This window comes from Xenopus laevis, chromosome 1S (assembly GCF_017654675.1).
Source record: "Xenopus laevis strain J_2021 chromosome 1S, Xenopus_laevis_v10.1, whole genome shotgun sequence".
In the NCBI taxonomy this organism is placed as follows: Eukaryota; Metazoa; Chordata; class Amphibia; order Anura; family Pipidae; genus Xenopus; species Xenopus laevis.
Window position 1 is genome coordinate 161,125,409 of NC_054372.1, and position 14,155 is coordinate 161,139,563.

The 14,155-nt window shown below is 39.3% G+C and overlaps 1 protein-coding gene across 6 annotated transcripts in view; it reads right to left on the reverse strand.

The window, feature by feature from the left end:
• The window catches only part of apc.S (adenomatous polyposis coli S homeolog), a 67,159-nt gene that overhangs the window by 34,308 nt on the left and 18,696 nt on the right, over positions 1–14,155 (reverse strand). The window contains exon 1 of one of the 6 annotated variants that reach the window (XM_018244326.2): positions 12,542–12,634. The exons of the other annotated variants lie outside the window; for them this stretch is intronic. The gene's annotated coding sequence lies outside the window, so the exon portion shown is untranslated. Of the gene's footprint in view, positions 1–12,541; positions 12,635–14,155 lie in introns of those variants that run through there. 6 annotated transcript variants of the gene reach the window in all.

Here is a 14,155-nt window from a genome sequence, read left to right on the forward strand (position 1 = left end):
ATATGTCTGGCACTTAGAATGAAAATCTCCTTTCCTTGCACCATAAAAATTCTCATCAGTCATCCAGAAATCTGAATGTCTGTACCAACAAAACATCCAAAATTGTGTTGAATACTTAATCTATTTTTGCAAGTCACTACAAGAAACCAGCCATGATTTTCATGATGTCTTGGGATTAATGGATATTTGTCAAGTTAAAAAACATAATCCTATGGAGGGGAAATGTCGTTTGTGTGCTTTAGGCAGTGTTTCTCACAGATAAGTGACAGGCTAATGCTGTGATGCTGATGGTTTCCTCCCAATTGCAGTGGCGTTCAAAATACAGAATATAGAAGTGATATAGAACGAAGGATGTGTGTGTATTCCACCACATCAACTATTGCTTACAATTTCCATAGTAATTTTTTCATAGGTCTATTTTAAAAAGTTAATGGATTGTAAATGCCATAAATAAAATTGGTCACCGCTGCTTTAACGTCTTAAAAACATTTTTTTATGCATTGTGAGGATTAAAGAAGATTCATTTCAATTAGAAGAATGGATGTTCCATCTTAATATTCAGAAAGGGTTTGTTAAGGTGAGAGCTGTTAATTTGTGCAATTCTTTTACTGCAATGATTGCACTAGTAGATACATTAGATAGCTTTAAGAAGGGGTTGGATGGCTTTTTAGCCAGGGAGATCCAGGGACTGGGTGCCAACTATGTTTTTTTTTGGTCTGGAAAGGCAGTGTAGTCTTTCTAAAATCTTCAACTTCTCCAAAAGCCTTCCTGGTAATTTCAGTCTTGCGCATAACTCACAATAAATACCTCGGGGGGGGGGGGACCTAGCAGTAAGAACCAAGGCAACATCTGAAAGTAGAAAATATATTTAAGAATAGCTCGAATTAATTATGAAACAAAGTACCTTTTTGGTTGGCATTCCAATCTAGAAATATCTCCACCACAGTTTCCAAATGGCTGTGACCGAAGTACATTTACCTTGGCGTGAGCAAACTGTAAATGCTTTATTTATACTGGATACCATATTGTATTATAAGACCTTAATTTTACATTAAGTCTAGTTACCCGTTTCTTGTTTAACAGCATAGGGCTAAATTAAAAACCGTTTCCACTGAACACTGGCACATGTCCCTTTTTAAGATTTTTAAACAAACGTAATATTATCTGTGTGCATGCGTAAAATCCTCTTCAATTATATGTGTATGTCTAAACTATGTGGAACAGCTCTGGGCAACCCAATCTGACAGGGATCTCTGGGTATTCTGCTTATATTCCAGGGCACTATATTTTGCCTGGCTCCTCTACTCCAAAAACTGTCACACAGCATTAACAGAGGGGGGAAAAACTCATTCTAGCGATGGCTAAAAAAAAAAAAAAATATTGTATTCACTGAATACATCACTGCCAGAAAACATTACTTAATTTCCAGCAGATTTCCTCTCGCTGGATTTATTTTGAGTAACACTTCATTGACTGCTGTCTCAGTGGCCAGCAATGTGAAACATTTCATAGAAATCACCATGTGGCAGAAACAGCAGTGCTTGTGAAACAATCATTTTAATCATGAATCATCTGATGAGATTAAAACACACACAAGCAGGATACCATACCACTGACATTTAAAGTACAACATTTATTTTAACATTACATGTCAAAAGATTAAAAGTGGCTTCTTATATAGTCAAAAGACTGATATAACATTAATTAAATATACTCTGAAGCTGGAATGTGGAATGTAGAATGTGGAAGCACCCTCTTAAGTGGAAAAAGTTGGACAGCACAGTACTAAGATAATTAGGGATTATACTACAGAATAATATTTAATCCTGGATATGATTAAAGAAGAGAAGAACAAGGTGCAAATACAAGATAAATTGCAGCTAAAGTATTGAGTCATTAATAAGCTGCTTTGATGTTAAGCATGTGGCCCCATGACTTGTATTACATGGTATAAAAGCAGGGCCAGGTGAAGAGATATAGTTGAGAAGGAGAACAGAGAGATGTATATGAATGGCCGAAGCAAGAGTCAGGCAGAACAAAAAATTGTGCAAAAATATGGAATAATCTTTGCTAACAGAGACAGTTAGAACAGTTCAAGCTTTGAAGAACATTTCTATAGAGCTGAATCACAGATAGGAGTCAGGTCCCAATTAAAAGTGCATGAGTCAGACATGACAGAGAAAGCAGTCGATTGCACAGAGAATATGAATGCTAGAAAAAGGGCAGATCTTTACACAGATATCAGGGAGGAAATGGAGAGGCATTTTCAGGAGGTCTGTTTATTGCAGCCGCGTCAAAAAAAAATCACAGGCAACAAATCTTACCATGTGCCACTACCCTTAAATAAATCTTTCAACCAGATGGCTGCGTTCAATTAAAAAAAGGGCTCAAATACATTTTAGAGTAAGGGCCCACGCTCATATTCGGGGAGATTTAGTCGCCTGGCGATAAATCTCTTCTTCGGGGTGACTAAATCTCACCGAACTGCCTCCCCGCCGGCTAGAATGAAAATCGTCGGAGGGATGGCACTCAGATCGGTTCATTTTTCTAAAGTCACCCGAAGTTTCCTCATGAGGTAACTTCGGAAAACGAAGCACTCCAAGTGCCATCCCGCCGACGATTTTCATTCTAGCTGCGGGAAGGCGAGGGGGCAGTTCGGGGAAAGTAGTCGCCCCAACGAAGAGGAGATTTGTCTGAGCATGTGTCTCTGCCCTTAAAGTGCATGTGACAAAATGAAACCATATAGTACATATAAATCAGAAGTATGTCTCAGGATTAAAATTCTAAACTAATAAGAATTATATATAGTAAACGTGGACACAATACCATCATTTGAATATCACCTAGCTTTTTATACATCATGACATTCAGAAAAGTCTCTGATCATTAATAAGGCACAACTTAAAGGGGTTGTTCACCTTCCAACACTTTTTTCAGTTTAGTCGGTTTCAGATTGATCTCCAGAAATAAAGACTTTTTTTGTTACTATTTTCTATGTGTGACAATTTTTATAAAATTGAAGTGTAATTCTAACTTTTCACCTTTCTAAAGCAGCTCGGGGGGTCACCGACCCTGTAAACTGTTCTAAATCGATACATTTAGTTGATACATTTCTTATATTTGTTCCTGCTGAGCAGAATCGCTGGGTTTCATTACAGGCAGCTGTTATAATTGATACAATAAGTTGCTAATATTCCAAAAATACTGCTGAGAAATGTATCAACTAAATGTTGCAAAATTGTAGCAGTTTAGAATCTGCACCTGAATTACTGAGCTGCCAGACTGAAACAGCAGAGAGTAAAAAATAAAAGATGGAAAGTAATTGAAAAAAGTCTTTATTACTGGGGAACAATCTGAAAATAACAACAGAAAAAGTGTTTGGAAGGTGAACAACCCCTTTAATCTGAAAATTGTCCTTGTAAATATCTGCTATCATATGGGCTAATATTTTGACAAAAAGTCAAAGCAAGAAAAAAAAAAGCCTTACAGGGAATTACAGGAATGTATTCTCCATCTACTCTTGCTGGCTGTTGCTGAATTGGATAAGCATGCGTTTTCCATCAGAAGGCATAGTTGCCAGTTACAGTGGGTTGCTGTAACATGCCAGGAATTTCCAAAGCATGAAGACAGTGCCGCCCAGAGACTTCCCAAATGTTTAGGAATATTTTGCAGTATAGTCAGCAAATCCCTTGAAGGGCGGAACTGTTCCAGAATGAGCATCAGAGATGTTACATGGAAAATAATTTAGCAGATTGCACACAGGAATGGGGGCTTTCTCCTTAGAGATCAGTATTGCTTTAAAGCCTTAAAGTAATTTTTGCTATCCAGCTGTAGCAGTATTCCTATGCATAAGATGTGTGATGAAAATATCATTGCATCCCCCTCACTGTCTCTGGGGCACAGTCTGGCCTAAAGAAATCCTCAGTTGCAGGTGTTGGAAGTTTCACTGTTGGGTTTTCATTAGTCCAGTGAGTACTGTATTCTGAATCATCTACACTTTGTCTGCATTCTACACTTGGTGTTCTACATATTACAATTAAAGTCTTTTTCAAGAAATCTGCCAACATCAAACGGATAATACACATTCGCATGGGCTGCATGCTGTCACCTATGAACATTTTCATTTTTTGCTAATGTAGTTTTCCCAGTGAATCTTGATGACAAAGTTACAGAAGTTAAATTACATTTGCTATCCCACAGATTAGCAATAAAGCGATTAAATGAGTGAAGCCAACAGCACTCTGAATGGCTGATTGCAAAACTGTAAAGGCTTTCTCTAGAAAAGATATTCTCTAGTGGAGATATTGTTGTCAAACTATCTCTATATGCATGTTTCACAGCTGAACTTTAAATACCTAACAGCAAAGTGCTACCTTAATTAACTAATTTTAGCACTGGGTTGATATCCCTAGGGTATTGTATATTATTTAATTTTCATCTCAGTGTGTGTAGTGTCAGCATGCCTGGATTGGGCCAGAAGCCTTACATTCAGGCATTTAAATAGTTCCAAATAACAAAAATTACCAGTCAGTCTACACTTAGACACAGCATTGTGTTCTGAGATTGGCATGGCTAAAAATCTTTTAAGCCTATTAAAGTTTTTTGTCTGCCTATCACTTAATCTGTTTCATCTAACTGTCCTCCTCATATGACTTAAAGGAACAGTAACACCAAAAAAAAGTGTTTTAAAGGATTGACAATACAATGTACTGTTTCCATTCACTGTTAAAACTGCTGTGTTGGCTTCAGAAAGACTACTACAGTTTGTGTAAACAAGCTGCTGTGTAGACATGGGGGCAGGTTTTCAAGCACAGGATACATAGTAGATAACATAACTTATGAAGGATCCCATTGTATACTATAGAGCTTACCTGTTATCTCCTGTGTCTTTTCACTGCTGAATGGCTGCCCCATGGCTACACAGCAGCTTGTTCATATAAACTATAGTAGAGTTTCCGAAGCAAACACACTAATTGTACCAGTGCAGCGCGCAATAGTACATTATATATTCATTACTTTAAAACACTTGTTTTTTGGTGTTACTGTTCCTTCAAGATTGCATTTCCATTGATACCCTTTCTGTCTGCCCTCAAACTGCCCCAAAGCATACATGTACATGACTATAGTGTGGTTACAGTAGTATACTTCCACCAAATCATAATGCATAAACTCTTACTGGCATTGGCGGTCTAGGATTTTTGTGTATGTTGTATGGTAAATGTAAAAATGAAAATTAATTGCAAATAGTCTCAGAATATTATTCTCTACATCATTCTAATAGTTAATTTAAAGGTGAACAACCCCTTTAATCTAGATTTAACCTCTGCCCTGAAGAGTGGATAGCTTTGCCTTCTATCAGCGGAAGCGGGGAGATATTTGTGAAGAACACCCCTAGGGCAAAGAAGAAAAAAATCTATAAAATAAATGTTCAAAAGTAACATCTAAAGAGCTACACAAATTGTACTGCAATTAAAGCCGGGGTTCAGGTTTTGATGAGAATATTCAGGCAGCTAGCAAAAATAAAAATAAAAAAAAAGTATTCTGACTGACTTTTACCAGAGAGCATCAGCATGACTTAAACGTTCTTAAAGGGTCACTATAACATCATGTTTTTTTTCTTTATATTAATTTCCCAATGAAAATATTAAGAGCTGAATGTATTGTATTAATCTTTTATTTTGTGTATTTACCCTTAAGATACCTTGAATGTGCTACTCGCTTACAGGTTCATTATCTCCTGCCACAGGGCTCCTGGTGTGTATATAAACCCTATTAGCAAGAAGTAAGCAGGCCACTGTCAGATTTTGCTTGTGGCTGTGCTATAGGGCCATAAATGGCACTTTCCATAGTAAAAAAAAATGGAGTCTGAGGAAAAGGGCCTTTGCAAAACCCAGAGCTTTCCAGATAAAGGATTCCATATCAGTAAGGCATTGATTCGCAGCCAGTAGCAACATGTTGCTCTCCAACCCCTTAGATGTTGCTCCCAGCAGCCTCAAATCAGGTGTTTGTTTTTGAATTGCAGGCTTGAAGGCAAGTTTTTTTTTCATAAAACCAAGTGTACTGCCAAACAGAGCCTCCTGATGGCTGGCAATCCACATAGGAGCTACCAAATAGCCAATCACATCACATAAAGGAACTGTAACATCAAAAAATGAAAGCGTTTTAAAAATTCAATCATAATGTAGTTTTGCCTTGCAGTGGCATGTTTGCTTCAGAATCACTACGATAGTTTATATAAACAGTAGATAACAGATATGTTCTGAAGAATCCCATTATATACTACAGAGCTTATCTGTTATCTGCCAAGTATCCTGTGCCTTTTCTGTTTTTTTTCACCGTGGAATGGCTGCCCCCACTGTTACAGCAGCAGGTTTATATAAACGATTGTAGATTTTCTGAAGCAAACACATCAGCATTTCAAGTACAGAGCAACACTACTATATAATAGAATTATTTTAAAATACTTTCATATTTTGCCGTTACTGTTCCTTGGGCACCTTCATGAAATGTTTTCATGCTTATGTTGCTTCCCAACTGCTTTTACATGTGAATGTTGCTCACGGGTAAAAAAAAATGTTGGAGACCCCTACTATAAAAGACTAAAGGCATGCTAGGCTGGTGATGTGTGGCACAGCCTTAAACACAAGAGATTTGTGGCAAAACAATACTTTAGCGGGTAAAACTTTGTTGCTTTTGCCAAAATGATAGTCATGTTATCAGACTGTTCATGAGAAACAGGACACAGAAAACTCTTAGGGTAAGGGCACACCCTAAGATTAGGGGAGATTTAGTCGCCTGGCGACATATCGCCTCTTCTTTGGGCGACTAATCTCCCCGAAGAGCCTTGCCGCTGGCTAGAATCTAAATTGCCGACGGGGTGGCATTTGGAGCACTTTGTTTTCTGAAGTCGTCTGAAGTTTTCTTGTGAGGCAACTTTGAAGGGCTCCCAGTGCCATCCTTATTGTTTTTGAAGGGTCAATAATCAAAAATATCAAAGCCAACCCTCTACATACATAAATGTACTGCTATCCTGCATTTTAAAAAGTGTTTTCTACTAGTGATGAGCAAAATTTTTCACCTAGTTGCGCCAAGAAAATAACACCCATAGAAAAAAAATGTCACGAGTCCAAAAAAAAATAAATAAATAAATTGTTGCACGTCAAAATAATATTGTCACCCATAGACTTCAATGCATTCTGGTGAATTTTCAGAAAGTCATACTAACAACTTCCCATAAAGACCTGGAACATTTTAGTATGCTTGTTATTCTACCAGAGAGCTTTGAGAGAATATTATGAGGGCTTTAGCAAGAAAGCAGCGAATGCATTGAAGAACTTGAGTAATGCAAAATCTGGAAGCTAAGTCAGGAATACATTAATGCACATGGCACACAGGCTACTTGATTACCACAGTTAAAACTGGACAGAACAAAAATTAAAACATCTGCTGCTTCCTATTCTACTGAATACTGGATGCTCTGTGGCACAATGTAGTAAGAAGCATCAGTTAGGAGCCGAGACATACTTGCTCCCAAACCCTACTCTCTTGAAGAACTGCTTTACCCTAAACCAAAGATAACTTTTTGGTTCCAGGCCCCCTTTGCAGTCAGGTAAAACATTTGGTCAGGCTCCGCTTACCTCATCACATAGTAGTATTGGTCATTCTCCCACAGTTTAAGGAATACACAAAAGACAAACTCTTGACCCACAGTTATTGTAAATAAAATGTGAAATAAATAACGATAATTCCAAACCAATGGGTTCTCGGGAAAACCACACTAACAAAAATACCTTTACACAGCAGCAGGCACTTTGCTTTATCTGGAGTGGAAAAGCATTGATCTGTGGCAGACTATTGTCATCTGTAACTTGAGTAATAGTTTGCTTTCCCAAGCAATTCCCACCACTGGCTGAGCATTTCCCAATAACTTGAAATTCTGCAGGTAGAGGTGATTTTGACTGTTGCAGTTCTCCTAGTGGTGGCTAAATGTGAGCTTTGCGCTAAGGTGCTTATAGCACAACAGGTAGACTGGCCACAGCTTACCTCATTTTCTATTGGTCGAGACAACTGCATCTTAAACAAGACTATAACTGAAAGTTAAGAAAGACTTTTAAGAAAACTATGGAGAAAAAGAAATATAAACTAAAATCATGATTTCCATTACACAAAGCCAAGGGCAATTCAAACTGGAGGTAGCTATTTAATAGTACGAACAACCAATATTACTTAAAGGAGAAAAAAGGCTAAAACTAAGTAAGCTTTATCAGAAAGGTCTATATAAATATACCAGTAAACCCTCAAAGTAATGCTGCTGAGTCCTCTGTCAAAAGAACCACCACATTTCTTTCCTTCTTTCCGTGTACACATGGGCTTCTGTATCAGACTTCCTGTTTTCAGCTTAAACCTCAAGGGCTTGGGCTTGAGCATGCTCAGTTTGCTCCTCACTCCCTCCCTTATGTACTCTGAGCCCAGAGTTATGAGTGAGCAGGGAGAGACTCAAGCAGGAATTGATGTCACACCAAGCTAATATGGCAGCTGATCTCTGAGGCAGCACACAGACCATCACAAAATGGTGGTTCAAGGCATGAGATGTAAAAGGGCAATTTTTAATTACATATATACTTCAGTTTGGTAAGATTCTTTAATATGCCATTTAATTTGATATAAACTGTTGCTCAAGTATTCATTTGGGGCATAGATGATCTTTTTCGTCACCACTATTCTTCTGACCTGGTCATGGCAGTAAAAAGTGCCCAGTGGTTTAAATTAGCTGCCAACTAGACACATGTATGGAACCAAAATGACAGACTGACTATCCTTTATCTTACCAGACGGGTTTTAAAATGTCAACAGGTAAGCATTTACATCTGTTTCTCTAGCACATGCAAAGAAACAGGACTGTTATTGGGAAAAAACTACAGCAGATATTGTTCTCCTGTAGTTAATTCAAGTACTGCTTGTCACCAGTTTTGCCAAACAGAATTAATGACCTGTGCCTCGATCATACACGTAGGACTCATATACATATGTAAGGGTGCAAGGTGCAAAATTTAGGCACAAGCCGCCATCATTTCTGCACTTTATCCCTTCCCCACCACTTTCCAGATGAATAAAGTACAGCATGTGTTCAGTGGTGGTGTAATTAAAAGGAGCAGCCCTCTAAATTGTGCATTAACCTTTCTGAATGGGCCCCGCATTAAAGGAACGATGTAAAATGTGTATCAAAGTAATTAAAATATAAAGTAGTTTCGACCTGCACTGGTAAAAAGCAGTGTGTTTGCTTACTTATGTAAACTATACTACTATAGTTTACATAAGTAAGCTGCTATGTAGTAATAGGGGCAGCCAATTTATATAAACTATAGTAGCATTTCTGAAGTACGCTTTACCAGTGCAGGGTAACAGTTTATTATATATTCATTACTTTACACCACAACTTTTTTGGTGTTACTGTTCCTTTATATCTGGGACTCTGCTATAAGACCCTAGATTTGATTTAGATTTGATACAGATATGGGACCGGTTATCTTGAATGCTTGGGAGCTGGGGTTTTCTGGATAATGGATCTTTTTGTAATTTGGATTTATATACCTTAAGTCTACTGGAAAATGAAATAAACATTAAATACATACAGTAAGAATGTTTTGACTCCAATAAGAATTACTGTAATTATATCTTAGTTGGGATCAAGTATAAGGTACTGTTTTATTATTACAGAAAAAAGGAAATCATGTTTTAAATTATTTATTTGGATAAAATGGAGTCTATTGGAGACAGCCTTCTATAATTCAAAGCTTTCAGGATAACCAATCCTATACCTGTAATTTCTGTTGCAGAAGGAAATTTCACTACAGAGTCTGAAAACATTTACAGGTATGGGATCCTTGATCTGAATTATGGAAATGGCGTCTCCCATAGACTCAATTTTAGCCACATAATCAAAATTTTTTGTAAATAATTTTCTTTTTATCTGTAACAACAAAACAGTACCTTGTACTTGATCCAAACTAAGATATAATTAATCCTTATTGGATGCACAACCAACCTATTGGGTTCAGTTGATGTTTTCATGATTTTCTAGTAGACTTAAGGTATGAAGATCCAAATTACAGAAAGATACGTTATCCAGGAAAAACCTAGGTCCCGAGCATTCTGCATAACAGGCCCCATACTGCTCTAAATGCTTTCAGTGATGCAACATGCAACAATTAAATATACACATGGAGAAGAGAGTGTACTGAAGCGTGGAGAAAAAATATTGGACAAAAAGCCAAAGATGAAGATTTGTGTAATAAAAAGGAGTCCTTGTCTAGAGTGGGTCTCAGGGGGGGCAGATTTTCAGGATTTCCTCATGAGTAAACTTGAATTAATCACCACCACAAATCCACGACTGTTAAAAAACACTAAAAGACAGGCAGAATAACAAGAAAGGATGTGGGCCGTGTAAGAACTGTGTCACCTACCTAACAGATTTCTTCCAACAAGAAATCAGCTTAAAATGTAAAAGCAAATGTTTAAAGGGGAACTATCGCGAAAATCAAAACTTGATATAATCTTCGTCAGACTGAAATAAGAAACTTTCTAAATACAATCAAGTAAATATTCTGCATTGTTTCTTAAATAATCAAGTTTATCTTCACTATCCCTCTCTCAGCATCTCTAGCGAGCACCACGGATATCATCTTCTGGCTTCTTCTTTCTTGAAAATTCCGGGGGCAGAGGCATGCGCAGTAGAATAAAATAGCCGGCTTTTTCGTTGAAGTTAAGCTTTTCGCTTTACTGTGCATGCGCACCCCCCGAGAAGAGAGAAGCCGGAAGACGATCGTTCCATGGTGCCTGCTGGAATAACCCCAGGCAGGTGCAGTTTTCTCCTGATAGGTGTACCGGCCTGGGGTGTCAGGTATATAAATGTGAACACATGGGGGTGACTAACTTTTGCCAGCCCCAAGTAGAACAGGACTTTCCTTCTCCTTTAAAGGGACATCCTTCAATTAAAAAATTGAGAAACACTGAGAGTGGCCCTATTTCTTGTACAGGCAATAATGACCACTGGTTAGGCCATGATTAGGCTACACAAAAACTAGCTTGTTCCAACTAGACTATTAATAGGTTTGAGTACATAAAAATGCAGATATGTTTTTGCAATTCTAAAATCAGGCCACCAAGTTCATATTTACAATAAATAGTGAATCTTATCCCTGAAATTCAGCTGCCTTTTTCCATAGAAAGATATGTCAGATTTGGAGATTACTGTAGGTATATGGTTGGCATGTTTAAAAGGTATAAATTTATATATGATTTTTTTATCCTGTGGATAGGCATATGCATTTCTGCTTGTTATAAACGTGAGAAAAACCTACAATTTGTGCCCAGAAATGCAGGAAAATCCATTGGTAAATAGAAAATGTAATAAAGCACAGATATGGACGGTAACGAATCAAGCCTTGAACAAAGCGGAATCCTCTACTGTATTCAGTTACCAAATATACAATAGCAACATAGAATAAACAGAATTAGCCTTTCCTTGCTTGCAGCAACACATCATCATGCATTTGTACAGCGATATACAGAAATAACGTGCATCAGCCAAAAACAACTTCCAGTGGTTTTTTGGTACATTTTTTAGTGGAAAAATAATATAACAAGCAGCTATATTCTACAATGTCAATTCCCATTGCTGCCACTTAGTTTGCATATTGTAAATATAAACCAGCAAGAGGCAATATTCAACCTTTTTTTTTGCACCATGGTCATTCTTAGAAACAGTAATGTTGAAAATTCTGCTTACAGATAATCAAGAGGGAAATCTCTGATAAATAACCAGCAGTCTAATGTGTTGGGGGATGTAGCAAAATGGGAGTGACAAGAGAAATGGCTTCCTTTGCAACACAAACAGTGGACCAGAGATGCTTCAACTGTAGAGGCACAACTCTGAGCAACCTCCAGAACACACACACACATATTTTATTATTAAAAGCAACTGAAACTATCCTCATGAACCCGATGATCTATCCTCATGAAACAGATGATCTGAACAGATCCATAAAGGAATATTCCTTAGCTGCACAGTGTAATTCTATTAGACTCCTATTTTTCAATAAACATGATGGTGCAGCAGGGGCAAGAGCAATTGGCTGGAGACAAGACAGACACATTAAATAGGTCAAAGAGGAGAGCTGGGATGTGCATCAGCAGCTTTTGTTCAGTGACAGCAGCAGCAGCACTCAGCGCAATGCTACATTCCCTTTGTTGCCAATGGCTGTACCGAAGCCAGAGGCTTTCCACTGAGCCACAACACTGCATCTATACTGCATCTGTACTGCATCTAGAAGTCTTTACATTTCTGCTCGGCTGCTACAATGGACGCGAGCTGATCATGGAAGGAGAGGACTGAACCCCCCACCATCTCTCAAGGATTTCTCAGCTACAAACCCACAAAATAATGACAGCGCCGGTATCCATCACTATGCGCTACTACACGGCCATCCGAGTCTCTTTGCGCTAATAAAGAGATCTATGTGGAATTGTGCAGTGCACCTACCCCGTCGGCAGCACCATGGCTCCGGAGCTCTCCATCCTGCTCCTGAACGCTGTACAGCAGGCGCGCTCCCGGCGGTCACATGATCCTGTCAAACACACCCAAACGCACTAGCGCTGAAGGTGAGAAGGGGGCGGGGTGGCGGAAGCGCGCTCTGTCTCTCATTCTGCGCCCACAAGACTAGTCCTTGGCAGCAGCCGCTTCTTCCCTCACAATAATAAATGAGACTGCCACAACACACCCCGAATAGCTCTCTTTTGCCGACTCGCTAGTGAAATTAGTTTGCCAGTTAGGATTTATTTATTCACACGAGGAAGGTTTGCCAACACTGGGCGGCTTTCCCACAGCCATTACAGTAGTCGGGTACTGGTGAGGGCGGCTTTGCACACTGCTTTGAGGCTTCCCAAAGCTAAACCAGGGCCAACGTACAATAGAATCCAGTTATGATATGCTGCAGCCTCCACTTATAAACCTACATGTGAAGCTACTAATAATAAGGCAGCCACCCCCTGCATTTTGCTTAGAGGCCTGGGTATATAGTGTTGCAGCAGCTTATAACTGAATGAGTGCTTTATTAGTCCAATGGTAGATGAGGAGATGAAGTGAATCACAGGTGAAGAAAACATATGCCTTGTTTCTGCTTCACTAAGTTGCCTTGCATATGTTTTACCACCAGCTATTTACTTTATTAGGGTAAGGTCACACTGGGCGTTTCGGGGAGATTTAGTCACCTGGCGACTAATCGCCTCGCGGCGACCAATTTCCCCGAACACCTTCCCTCACTCTGTGCTGGCTAAAATGAAAAAGCGCCGCCGATAAGCGCACGCGGTGATTGGTTTTCCGAAGTTGCCCAAAGTTTCCTCGTGAGGCAACTTCGGAAAATGAATTGCCGCTTGAGATTAGCGCCGGCAATTTTTCATTTTAGCCAGCGCAGAGTGAGGGAAGGCGTTCGGGGAGATTGGTCGCCGCAAAGACGAGGCAATTAAACGCCCAGTGTGACCTTACCCTTACTGGTGGAAAAGTATTTGGAGGAGACTGGCTGCCTCCAAAATCCGCTGCCCCTTTCTCTTCTGCAGGCTTGGTGGATTTCGGTACAAAATTTGAAAAACCTCACTACTTGGTGCCAATATCCACTGAATGTGTTGCACCAGAATGGACACAAAGCTTCCAGGCGTGAACAGAGAAGAGTATTCGGCTAGTGGTCAGGGGCTGAATGCTGAAATCGGCCTGCTGATTTCTGCCCCATCTGGCCCTAGCCTAAAGGTGAGCTACAACTTTAGTAAGAAATTATGCTAATGGTAGCATTTCTCTGCCTGCTCCACGTCTAGCTGCCAGCAGCCTATTCTAAAAATGGCATTGGAATTTCTGGGGGACTACAGACCCCTTGCCCTCCCAACCAATACAGGGGAAGGGTTGATGTGAAGATTGAAAGGTTCACCTTAATGCAGATTTGGGCAGTTCTGGAGGAATGGAAGAAATACAGAAATTGTTTCCACCACTGAAGTGGTGCATATTAATTCTTCTTCTGGGCCTTCTTCAGTGCCCCCCATCCTGCTCCTTTTCTGTCCATACCCCATTCAATCTGCCATCACTGCTCTGCCAATGGCCACCCCTTCC